Consider the following 11,689-nt stretch of genomic DNA (forward strand, 5'->3'; position numbering starts at 1 on the left):
AAAATGAACCTAGTATCCAAGAGAATGCAGGTTCAATCCCTGGCCTCTCTCAGTGGTTTAAGGATTCAGCATTGCCCTGAGCTGTGGTGTAGGTCACAGACACAGCTCGGATCCCACGTTTCTGTGGCTGTGGCATAGGCTGGCAGCTATAGCTTTGATTTGACCCCTAGCCTGGGAACTTTCATATGCCAAGGGTGCAGCCTTAAAAAGCAATAAATAAATAGGTAAATAAATTAAATAAATAAAACAATGGTTGTCAACTAGAAGTGATTTTGTCTTCCAGGGATACTTGGCAATGCCTAGAAACATTTTTGGTTGTCATAACTTAATCCTCTTTTCCTAGAAAGGGGCCCCCTTCCTTCTCCCACCCCCAAATCCTGTACTCTCCTTCACTTGGCTAACTCCTTCTCATCCTGTAAGACTGACTCAGTGTCACCCAACTCAGGAAATCTCACCCAAGGAGTAACATATAGATAGCATGCTTTGATATCCATGCTCCTAAAATACCACAAACATCTCTTAACTACTCTAGCCACTTTGTATTATAATTGTATCTATGTCTTTCTCCCTGAACTGGACAGTAACACCTAAAGCAACTTAAAGGGAGCATCTGGAGGCCAGGGATACTTCTCAACATCCTGTGTTCCACAGGAAAGCTCCCCACAACAGAATTTTCCCGCCCAGAATGTCAACAGTGTCACTGTTGAGAAATACTGCCCTAAAATATCCCTAAGGGAGCAGACGCTTAATTTTCATTGGATTTATCTCCTACCTTCTGGATAAGTCTTTCCAAGGCCACCAATATACCTACCATTTCCTGGTTATTTAGTCTGATTAACATAATTAACATAGTTCTGTTCATATGATGGATTAATATATGATGTTTTGCTGTATGTCTAGATGTCCAGGTCCTTTAAGACTGTATTATGATAAAATCAACTTTAGTCCAATAAAATTAAATTAAAAAAATAAAATCAATCATGCCATCAAACCCTATTTGTTTGAAATATAAATCACAGATTGAGACGGTATCAAATTTGTAAACTTTGTATTTGAAAATTATATTAAAAAATCGTTTGGAGTTCAGTTGCGGCTCAGTGGATTAAGAACCCAACTAGTATCCATGAAGATGCAAGTTTGATCCCTGGCTTCAATCAGTGGGTTAAAGGATCTGGGGTTGCCACAAGCTGCAGCATAGGTTGCAGATGTGGCTTCAATCTGACATTGCTGAGGCTGTGGCATAGGCCAGCAGCTGCAGCTCCAATATGACCCCTGTATGCCACAATTGCAGCTGTAAAAAGGAAAAGAAAAAGTCTGTGCATGCCATCTCATTTGTACAATGTCATCTCATTGACAGAATGTACCTAAACATTAAGGAAAAGTTTTATGTAAAGTTTGTAAAGGAGGAGTTCCTGTCATGGCGCAGCAGAAACGAATCCAACTAGGAACCATGAGGTTGCAGGTTCAATCCCTGGCCTCGCTCAGTGGGTTAAGGATCTGGCATTGCTGTGAGCTGTGGTGTAGGTCACAGATATGACTCAGATCTGGCGTTGCTGTGGCTGTGGCTGTGGTGTAGGCCAGTGGCTACAGCTCTGATTAGACCCCTAGCCTGGGAACCTCCATAGGCCGCCAGTGCGGCCCTAAAAAGGACAAAAGACAAAAAAAAAAAAAGTTTACAAAGGATGTTTAAAATACACAGCAAACATTGTATGTATATATGTATTTCATACAATGCTTTATAGAAAGCAGTGTGTTTATTGAAAATGATTAGTTCATTTGTCCATGGCTTTTTTCTTAATAGCCACACCCACGTCATATCAAAGTTCCTGGATTGGAGATTGAATCTGAGCTGAAGCTGCAACCTACACCATAGCTGTAGTAACACCAGAGCCTACCCCCTTCACCAGGCTGGGGAGAAAACCCTGTGCTTCCACAGTGACCCAAGCCCCTGCAGTTGATTCTTGACCCACTGCACCACAGTAGGAACTCCAGTCCATGACTTATAATCAATAAAATTAATCAAAACTCACACATGCACTCATGACTGTAGTATGATATACTATATTATGGGAGAGTTAACACAGTCTAGGAGTAAAACTTAAAATGTATACTCTTGCCCAGCCCAAGAAAATGAACACTTTTAAATCCTCCTTATTGTTAGGGATGGCAAACAGTTCTTTCATCAAATTGACACCTGCTTACAAAGTACTTGAGGTCATGTTACTATGTTCTAGCTCTCACATCTGCAATTGCAAGTGGGACTACTACTTGCTTAGTTTTGTGAAAGTCCACCGTCATCCTCCAGGTGTGTTGTCTGTGCAGCCTTTGTAAGGGCTGGACTTCAGTGTAGAAAGGAATGAGAACCACCATGCTTGCCTTCTTCAGGTCTTTAAGGCACTAATTTCTGCCATACTTACAAGAATATGATAATGTTTTATTTACCATCTTGGCACAGTGTGTGTGTGTGTGGGGGGGGGAGCTGTTCATTAGCCTTCCCCACTATGTGCTTTTTAAAAAAAAAAAACAAATTTATTTGTCTGTTTGTTTGTTTTTGGCTGTACCCACAGCATGCAGAAGTTACCAGGCCAAGGATTGAACCCACACCACAGCTGTAACCAGAGCCATAGTAGTGACAACACTGGATTCTTAACCTGCTGAGCCACAAGAGAACACCCCCTGCCACACACACACACAAACGATGTTCTTACTGCACAGGCTAAGGAACTAATACGGTAGTCTAGCCAACTTCTAAATAATGTTCATTCCAATTAAACTTTAGGGAACTTGGAATAACACCTGGAAATAACATGATGAGCCGGACCTAGGCCTGGACTCCATTTATGACCCTAGACTCCCACTCTAACAGAGTCCATTATGACACTTTGAGTATCAATGTCAGCTTACACACTGTGTCCACAGCACTCAAAATACTTGGTTATTCTACTTTTCCCAATGCACAGTTACCAGAGCAAATTATAAGTGCTACTGGAGAAGTACTAGGGGATTAATTAACATATACTTACCATGATGTTATATGGGCCCACTTCCTGGTGACCTAGCTTCTCTTCCAAATGATCTGAAATCAGAGTTCTACACCTGAAAACTAGCTCAGGTCTGCAAACTATTAAAGGATCACTTAAAAAAAAAACTTTTTTACCAGAATAGCTGCCTTCAGTCTCCTAAACATCCATCCTCAGTTTCTTTTGGTTGTATAGACTGAGCAACACCCTTGTAGGGTCTTCCCTGAGGACACCCTGTTGCATTAACAATCTCCATTATTTTTCTGCAGGTTGGGAACCCCCCCACACACTCAGCCATTCCCACCTTGTGCTAATTATAACTGTAGTCACCTTGCTTCTGAGGGTTAAGAATCACCTCTTGGCCTCTATTTTGGAATCCCATCATCCCCATTGCTATCGTGGAAGCTCAGCTATGTAACTTTTTCTGCCACTATTATCCGGGGCCTATTAAGGACAGCCGCCATAGTGGGGTCTGCAGCAAAAAGAAGTCAGTAATATAGATCCTGTCTTTATTTAAAAATCTAACATCTTGTTCACTGTGGATGTTTCTGTGTTAATATCTATTTTTAAAAATACATTAAAATAATTATCCTGACATTCCCGCTGTGACATAACAGGATCCATGGTGTCTCTGCAGCGCCAGGACACAGGTTTGATTCCCCGGCCTGGCACAGTGGGTTGAAGGATCCGGTGTTGCCAAAGCTGCAGCGTGGATCTGATCCCTTGTCCAGGAACTCCATATGCCATAGGGCGGCCAATAAATAAATAAATAATAAAATAATTCACCTGGTTACTGAGTTTTTGGCAACCCCTTAAATTCTGCGCCTAAGGCAAGTACCTCACTCACTTGACCATGGTCTGTCCTGTTCAGTAATGCTGGTGCCCCTTTCGCATTCCTTATTGCCTTAGAGAACAGAGTATCCTCTGCATCTTCCCATGGAGCAAAGTCATCTAAGTTTTCTGGCCTTAGCATAGAAAATCAGCTCGAGCACACCACTTCTCAGACTTTTGATCCCTTCTTTCACCATCTTCCATAGTGGTTCTGCCATTTCTACACCACCTAATGTGGGCCATCCCAGTAGTGTTAGCCTGCCTCTCCAGATCCATGTCAGAGTATTCCATATCATGGGATAGTGCTCCCCTTTTGACAAACCCTCCCCATGTGTTATATTCTGCTGCCCAGCCCTCAGAATTTAGGATCCTCTGACCTAGAACCCTCAGAATTTAGTTCCTTGCGTCATCTTCCAGCTCCTGATGGAACATTTAGGCTGGGTCCTTTGAGGTGTCTCTTTCCTCCCTTAGCAGGCCCAGCATTTCCTTAGCCTGGTGATGTTTGACTTAACCACAGTTATTGGTGTGTTGTCCAGGAGGGAAAGTAAGTAAAGTTCCTGAGTGGAGCACCTGTTATCTAATAAGGCAGAGGTTTCTGCATCTTCTTCTAGCAGAGAGGGCACACTAGCTTTTTCACGGAAGGATTAGGCCATTTCTGTAGGCCCAGAAGATCCAGGGGAATCCAGGATTTCAAGTTGCCTGAGTGCAATGACCCAGATGTCCTTGTCCTATTTCTTAGGATTGAAATCCTTCCCAATCAGGGCCCTCACTTTGTATAAAAGACATGCCAAAGTTGAAAATTTTGTCTACTTTTGGAACTCTGCTACTATTTTTTTTTAATGAGAGTTGCAATATTGATTGTAGGTTCTTTTTCTTTTTTGCCATGTGCAGGTTCCCAGTTTATGGATCGAACCTGTGCCACAGCAGCAACCTGAGCCACAGAGGTAAAAGCACAGGAGTCTTAACCTGCTGGGACACCAGAGAACTCCCAGAGCTCTGATACTCTTAATATTAAGTCCTGCCCTGACCATCAGCCTGTTTTGCTCTCTGGCTGCAGACAATGAGACTCTCCTTATATCCTACCAAGGATGCCCTTCAGCTTTTACACTTTTTATTAGTGATTAATCACTCTCAGCCATTTAGTGTCTTTCTCCTAGTTCTCAATAGGAGCTATTAGTGCTTCACCTACCACTAGTGAGAGGGTGCTCAGCACCCACCACACTGCAGGTGATCCAGATCTAAAATATCCCACTTTAGAGCCTGCTTTCTTAGATCACAGGGTGGGTTCCCTATGAAGCAGACTGTGAGATGGAGATCTGCATGCTGAAGAAATCAGAACTGGGCAAAGGAAGAAGCTGAACTGCCAGCCAGTTGCACCAAAGACCCCAACCAATTCTATGGGGAACTATGGAGATGGGGTGGGCCTTTAGAGTTGTGCTAAACTGAGGCAAGGAGTTGGGCCTTTATACTCCCATTATCATCCACATGAGGAAGCAGAAATATGGATATGGAGGAGCCGAGTATAGGGAGGGCTGACTATATTATACTCAGATTTTCAACTGTGAGGAGAGTCAGCACCCCTAACTCCCGAGTTGTTCAAGGGTCAAAAGTAAATAGATCTTGCCTTGAGCACCCTTCAGATTAAGCATCAGATTCCTCCTATAGGTTTTCTTGCCTTTTGAAAAACTGAGAGGATATGAAGATTTGTCTCTGGTAAAACAACAACAACAGCAATGAAGGCAAACTCAGCCAGAAATCAGAGTTCTCTGAGACTCAATAACACAGAAATGGACAATTACATAGAAAAACATATCCAGCTGAAAGGAGTACAATTACCACAGAACTCAATGTACCAAACAGGCATATAAAGGACACACAGGAATTCTGAAAATGCTGCACATCCTTTAATACTCATCTATGTAAGTAATATTGATAAACAATTGGTATTCAGATGCCAGAGTTCACTGATTTAAAAGTTGATTTACTACTGGAGTTCCCTTGTGGGACAGTGTGTTAAGGATCTGGTGTTGTCACTGCATCAGCCTGAGTCACTGCTGTGGCTCAGGTTTAATCCGTGGCCCAGGAACTTCAGCATCCCACAGGGGCAACCAAAAAAAAAAAAAAAAGTGGAAAAGAGACTTCTACATAAGAAAGCTAAAATATATTAATATTTTTAAAGGTTTAACAATATCAGGATGCAGTCCAAAGAGTATATCAACACATTTTATTTTTTATTTTTTTATCTTTTTAGGGCCGCACCCACAGTATATGGGGGTTGCCAGGCTAGGGGTCCAACTGGAGTTACAGCTGCTGGCCTACACCACAGCCACAGCAACTCAGGATCCGAGCTGCATCTGCGACCTACACCACAGCTCACATCGATGCCGGATCCTTAACCCACTGAGCAAGGCCAGGGATCAAACCCGCAACCTCATGGTTCCTAGTCTGATTCATTTACCACTGAGCCACAACGGGAACTCCCACATTTTAATTAATTAAATCTAGGACTGTCTACCTGAATTGCAATTTATTAACTCTATTGTGTCCTCTTAAATAAAGCTGCTCATCTGTGAAGCAACAATGAAATGTCTTGTACCTATGTAACTTTTTTTAAGTTATGCAGCTTCTAAAAAATACCAATTACCAATTTTAACTGCTGCTAACTACAGCAACTTTAACAGGCATTTATTGTTTGTTCTTTTCATGTAATTATTTATTATGCTTTGCATCTCCAGGCAGTCTGCCCACATTTGGATAAAGTGTGTAGTAGATTTTAAATTTAGTAATTTATGAAGAGGGTAAAATTAAATGTTCTTGGATGAAAAAAAAAAAAAAAGAAATGTAAAAGGGTCAGTAACCTATAAGAATAGTCTAACAAAGACTAAAACTCTCAATTAGCTGAGGCTTATGATAAAATACTAAGATAAATAAGAAGGCTTTTGTTTGGAGCAAGAATAATGAAACTAGTTCTGTTTGAAATGAATGGTTCAATGTAACAAAAGACAAAGGGCACACCCCAATTAATTTGTTTCTTTTCTATTAAGAAAAATAATCCCAAAACTAAAAGAAAAAAATGAGTAAAAGAGAAATGGGCTTAATTTAAATGAGACGAGGTGGAGTTCCCGTCGTGGCGCAGTGGTTAATGAATCCGACTAGGAACCATGAGGTTGCGGGTTCGGTCCCTGCCCTTGGTCAGTGGGTTTACGATCCGGCGTTGCCGTGAGCTGTGGTGTAGGTTGCAGACGAAGCTTGGATCTCGGATCCCGCGTTGCTGTGGCTCTGGCGTAGGCCGGTGGCTACAGCTCCGATTCAACCCCTAGCCTGGGAACCTCCATATGCCGCGGGAGCGGCCCAAGAAATAGCAACAACAACAACAAAAAAAGACAAAAGACAAAAAAAAATGAGACGAGGAGATAAGAGAATAGAAACTATGTTTCAGGGTTTTTTTGGGGTTTTTTTGTTGTTGTTGTTGTTGTTGTTTTGTCTTTTTGCCTTTTCTAGGGCCGCTCCTGTGGCATATGGAGATTCCAGGCTAGGGGTCTAATTGGAGCTGTAGCCACCAGCACCAGTTTAAGATTTTTTAAATGGTAATCCTAATATAAAACATGCTGCGTATTGTCTTGTGTGTTACAGAATACCACAGAAACTCCAGTATTTCAGCTGCTTTGTAGTCCAGTGCTGAAAGGACACAAACAGTTATAAGTGGTTAGAATAGTTAGCTATGTTTGTGGTATTTTAGGACAGTACAGAAATATCAAACCACACTATCTATAGTGATATCTAATTCTAAGGTGAGACTTCTAATTCTAAGGGGTGACACTGGGTCAGTCTCTCAGGATGAAAAGGAGGTAGCCAGGTGAAAGGGAGTAGAGGAGACAGGCGTGGGATTAAGGAGGACCTTTAGGAAAAAAGGACAATGTAGGCAAAAACACCACTGTGTCCATAGAGGATCTAGAAGCAGGTCTGTGTGGCTAGATGCCACTGTGTGTGGCAGGGAGCAGCAAAAAGAGAATTCTAGGATTGGATCAGAAGGCTGGTCTTATAACCAGAAATAATGTTTTCTTTCTTTTTCTTTTCTTTTTTTTTTTTTGTCTTTTTGTCTTTTCTAGGGCCGCTTCCCATGGCATATGGAGGTTCCCAGGCTAGGGGTCTAATTGGAGCAATGGCCGCCGGCCTACACCAGAGCCACAGCAACTGGGGATCCAAGCCAAATCTGCAACCTACACCACAGCTCACGGTAATGCCAGATCCTTGACCCACTGAGCGAGGCCAGGGATCAAACCCGTGTCCTCATGGATGCTAGTTGGGTTCATTTCTTCTGTACCACAACAGGAACTCCTGATAGTTGATTTTCGTCAGAAACTAACATCTGTAATTACACTAGTCTCTCATAACTCAGTTCGTGATTCAGTCAAGGAATGTGTTCTTTCAACGAAATATTTCACAAAGATAACCCCTGTAAGAGATCACTGAGCATACTGGGAAGAAGATTATTCTATTGATGAAAAATAGAATGCCAAAAGGAGTTCCCACTGTGGCACAGTGGGTTAAGAATCCGACTGCAGTGGCTTGGGTTACTGCAGAGGTTCAGGTTCAATACCCCACCTGGAGCAGTGGGTTAAAGGATCCCACATTGCTGCATCTGTGATGCAGGTTGCAGCTGTGACTCAGATTCAATCCCTGGCCTAGGAACTTCTATATGCTTCAGATGTGGCCATTAAAAAAAAAAAAAGGCGGCGGAGTTCCCGTCGTGGCACAGTGGTTAATGAATCCGACTAGGAACCATGAGGTTGTGGGTTCGATCCCTGCCCTTGCTCAGTGGGTTAAGGATCCGGCGTTGCCGTGAGCTGTGGTGTAGGTCGCAGATGCAGCTTGGATCCCGCGTTGCTGTGGCTCTGGCATAGGCTGGCAGCTACAGCTCTGATTAGACCCCTAGCCTGGGAACCTCCATATGCCGCGGGAAGCAGCCCTAGAAAAGGCAAAAAGACAGAAAAAAAAAAAGAAGGTGCCAGAAATAAGATTATGTTAATTTTGAAAGCTTCCTTTATTTCAGGAAAAAAAACATAAATGATGTTTAAAGGTCTTATTCTGTGGTTAAAATTCATCCTCCATCTGGTTTTGGTTCTTTGTTTTGTTTTTTGGCCACTCTGCTGGCATTTGGAGTTCCTGGGCCAGGGATCAGATCTGAGCAGCAGTTGTGACTGTATAGCTATGGCAATGCCAGATCCTTTAACCCACTGTGCTAGGCCAGACATCCTGAGTCCTGGTGTGGCAGAAATGCCACCAATCCCATTTCACAGCGGGAACTCCTCCATATTTGTTTTCACTGGAAGGTTGATTAAAAACTGTAACACAAAGTCATAGCCATCTCTATTTACCTGAAGCCTTTCTGGTTCTGTTCAATCTATATGCAGGATTCTGAAGTAAGCAAAAGGTCAAAAAAAGTATAATTCTAATGGACATTAATAATGAAAATCTCACTTGGAACAATCACATGAAAGGCAGAAAGTAAATGTATGTGTATGCTTACATCCACAAAAATTAGATATAACACTATCATAAACTCCCAATTACCCACACCCATTTCAATAATTATCAACAAATGATCAATTTTGTTTCATACACTCTATTCCTCCACCCCCTCTAGATTATTTAAAAGCAAATCACAAACTTCATTTGTACCCGTAAAATCTTCAGTATCGATTTTTATTAAAGTAGATAGTTTAGCTGAATTTCCCAGTTTTGTACATGCCTTTTTTTTTTTTTTTTTCTTTGCTTTTTAGGGCATATGGAAGTTCCCAAGCTGGGGGTCAAATCAGAGCTGCAGCTGCTGGCCTATGCCACAACCACAGCAACTTGGGATCTGAGCTGTGTCTGCGACCTACACCACAGTTCATGGTAACACCAGAACCTCAACCCACTGATTGAGGCCAGGGATTGAACATGCATCCTCATGGATACTAGTCAGATTTGTTTCTGCTGCACCACAACTGGAACTCACTGCATGTCTTTTTATATATAGTTTGTTCAAAACAAAACCCAAATAATGCCTCTTAAATCTTGGAAAGTTCAGCAGTCTCCTCACCCCCAGTCCTCCTTTACTTGACATTTGTTGATGAAATTAGGTCATTTGTCCCACAGAATTTTCCATATTTTGTATTTGGCAGGTTGTATCCTCTTGGTACCATTTAATATGTTCTTCTATTCCTTGTTTAAACTGGTGTAACATAAAAGCTTGACCAGATTCAGATTCAATTATTTTGTCAAGAATACTTAATAGGTGGTGTTGTATCAAATATATTTTTGGCAGCATAACTGGTTTGGACTCTAACATACTGCTTCCCACAGGTCTCTGCTGAGTTTCAATTTACCACCAATCTTCTCCTATTGTAGAGACAGATTTTTAGCCCCCATTTGTGGAAGCACTGTCATCTACTAAAACTCAACCAGAGTTTATTATCACCTTTAAGTTTATATTATTCTTTCCTTTGCTGAGAAGTCAAATGAGTACTCTACACTGTCATCTATTACAAAAATTCCTTTATTTGCCTTATAAGTTTTAATTGGTAAACTATTCAATTGGGTAACTCAATTCAGTAGATATTTTCTTGTGTCTGGGAAGAGTTCTGTGAGAAAATTTTGGATTTAATAAAAGAAGGCCTTAGCGTTCCCGTTGTGGCTCTGCGGTAATGAATCCGACTAGTATCCATGAAGATATGAATTTGATTCTGGCCCTGCTCAGTGGGTTGCTGTAGTTGTGGCGGAGGCCAACAGCTGCAGCTCTGATTCAACCTCGAGCCTGGAAATTTCCATATGCCTAAAAAGTCCAAAAAAAAAAAAAGCCTTATATTAAGTACACAAGTACATCATGTCTTGCACTGAAAATGTTAACAGGCCTTCTAGTTAACAATACCAGTAGTTTGCAATAGGACTCAGTAGGATGTCCTAGTGCAATGCCTGTATTTTGTAGACAACTGGTAACCACTGGGGTATTGAGTGGGGGAGTAATATGGTTAAGATGTGTTTTAATGTAAATCAACTATACTTCAATAAAACTTTTTAAAACGTGTTTTAAAGCAATATGTTTGAGGCAATATTTAAAGTTCAAGACAAGAAGAGCAGGGACTGGGTATTCGAAAGTAATCTGATACTGGATTATTTCGATGCAGCTCAGAACCACCTCAATGGACAAGAACCTCCTGTGTTGTACTGGAAAATGCTTAATATGCTTTCTAGCAACGGATTTCAACTGCACAAAGCATTATCACATACGAACACCAATTAAAATGTTGCCTACACAGGCAGAAAGCAAACGCCCCCGAGTCTCTTTCCGAACGACATGGCCTTACACTGCCCTCACACCAACCTCACTGGGTAAGCATGGCAGGTACTCTATTAGACAATCATTAACAACAAGACTGACGGCCAGCAGGGATGGCAGGTCCGACCCAGCACTCACCGGTTTGGATAGTTACATAACTAACACCTAGAATTTCGGGCTTCCTCCCGCCCCCGGGCTGCGCTCATGTGGCGAGCCTCACGACCGGAAACAGCACCCAAGAGAACCACGGCGGTTGACGAATCCGGGGAAGAGTTCCAGCGCGGGAAGGGGGGTGAGCGGTCACCGTGGACCTTACGTAAGGCGCCCAAGCGCGCGGCAGGAACTAGAGAGTGGCCGGCGGAAAGAGGTGGATCCCGATGGCCCTACGCCCCCTCTGATAGGCAGGAAGGATGACGAGCGCGTTTACAGGACGCCCTGCGGCAGTGGGAATGTGCGTCAGCTCTGCGCAATCTTGGGGGGAGAAGGGGCGTGTCTGGCGGCTCAGGGGGCCCGCCGA

The 11,689-nt window shown here is 42.5% G+C and overlaps 1 protein-coding gene across 2 annotated transcripts in view; it reads right to left on the reverse strand.

Moving 5' to 3' along the window:
- The window catches only part of SF3B1 (splicing factor 3b subunit 1), a 62,832-nt gene extending 51,382 nt beyond the window's left edge, over positions 1-11,450 (reverse strand). For both annotated transcript variants that reach the window (XM_047773146.1, XM_047773145.1), the window contains exon 1: positions 11,311-11,450. The gene's annotated coding sequence lies outside the window, so the exon portion shown is untranslated. The remainder of the gene's footprint in view (positions 1-11,310) is intronic.
- Positions 11,451-11,689: the final 239 nt, after the last annotated feature.

Source organism: Phacochoerus africanus, chromosome 3 (assembly GCF_016906955.1).
Source record: "Phacochoerus africanus isolate WHEZ1 chromosome 3, ROS_Pafr_v1, whole genome shotgun sequence".
Classification (NCBI taxonomy): domain Eukaryota; kingdom Metazoa; phylum Chordata; class Mammalia; order Artiodactyla; family Suidae; genus Phacochoerus; species Phacochoerus africanus.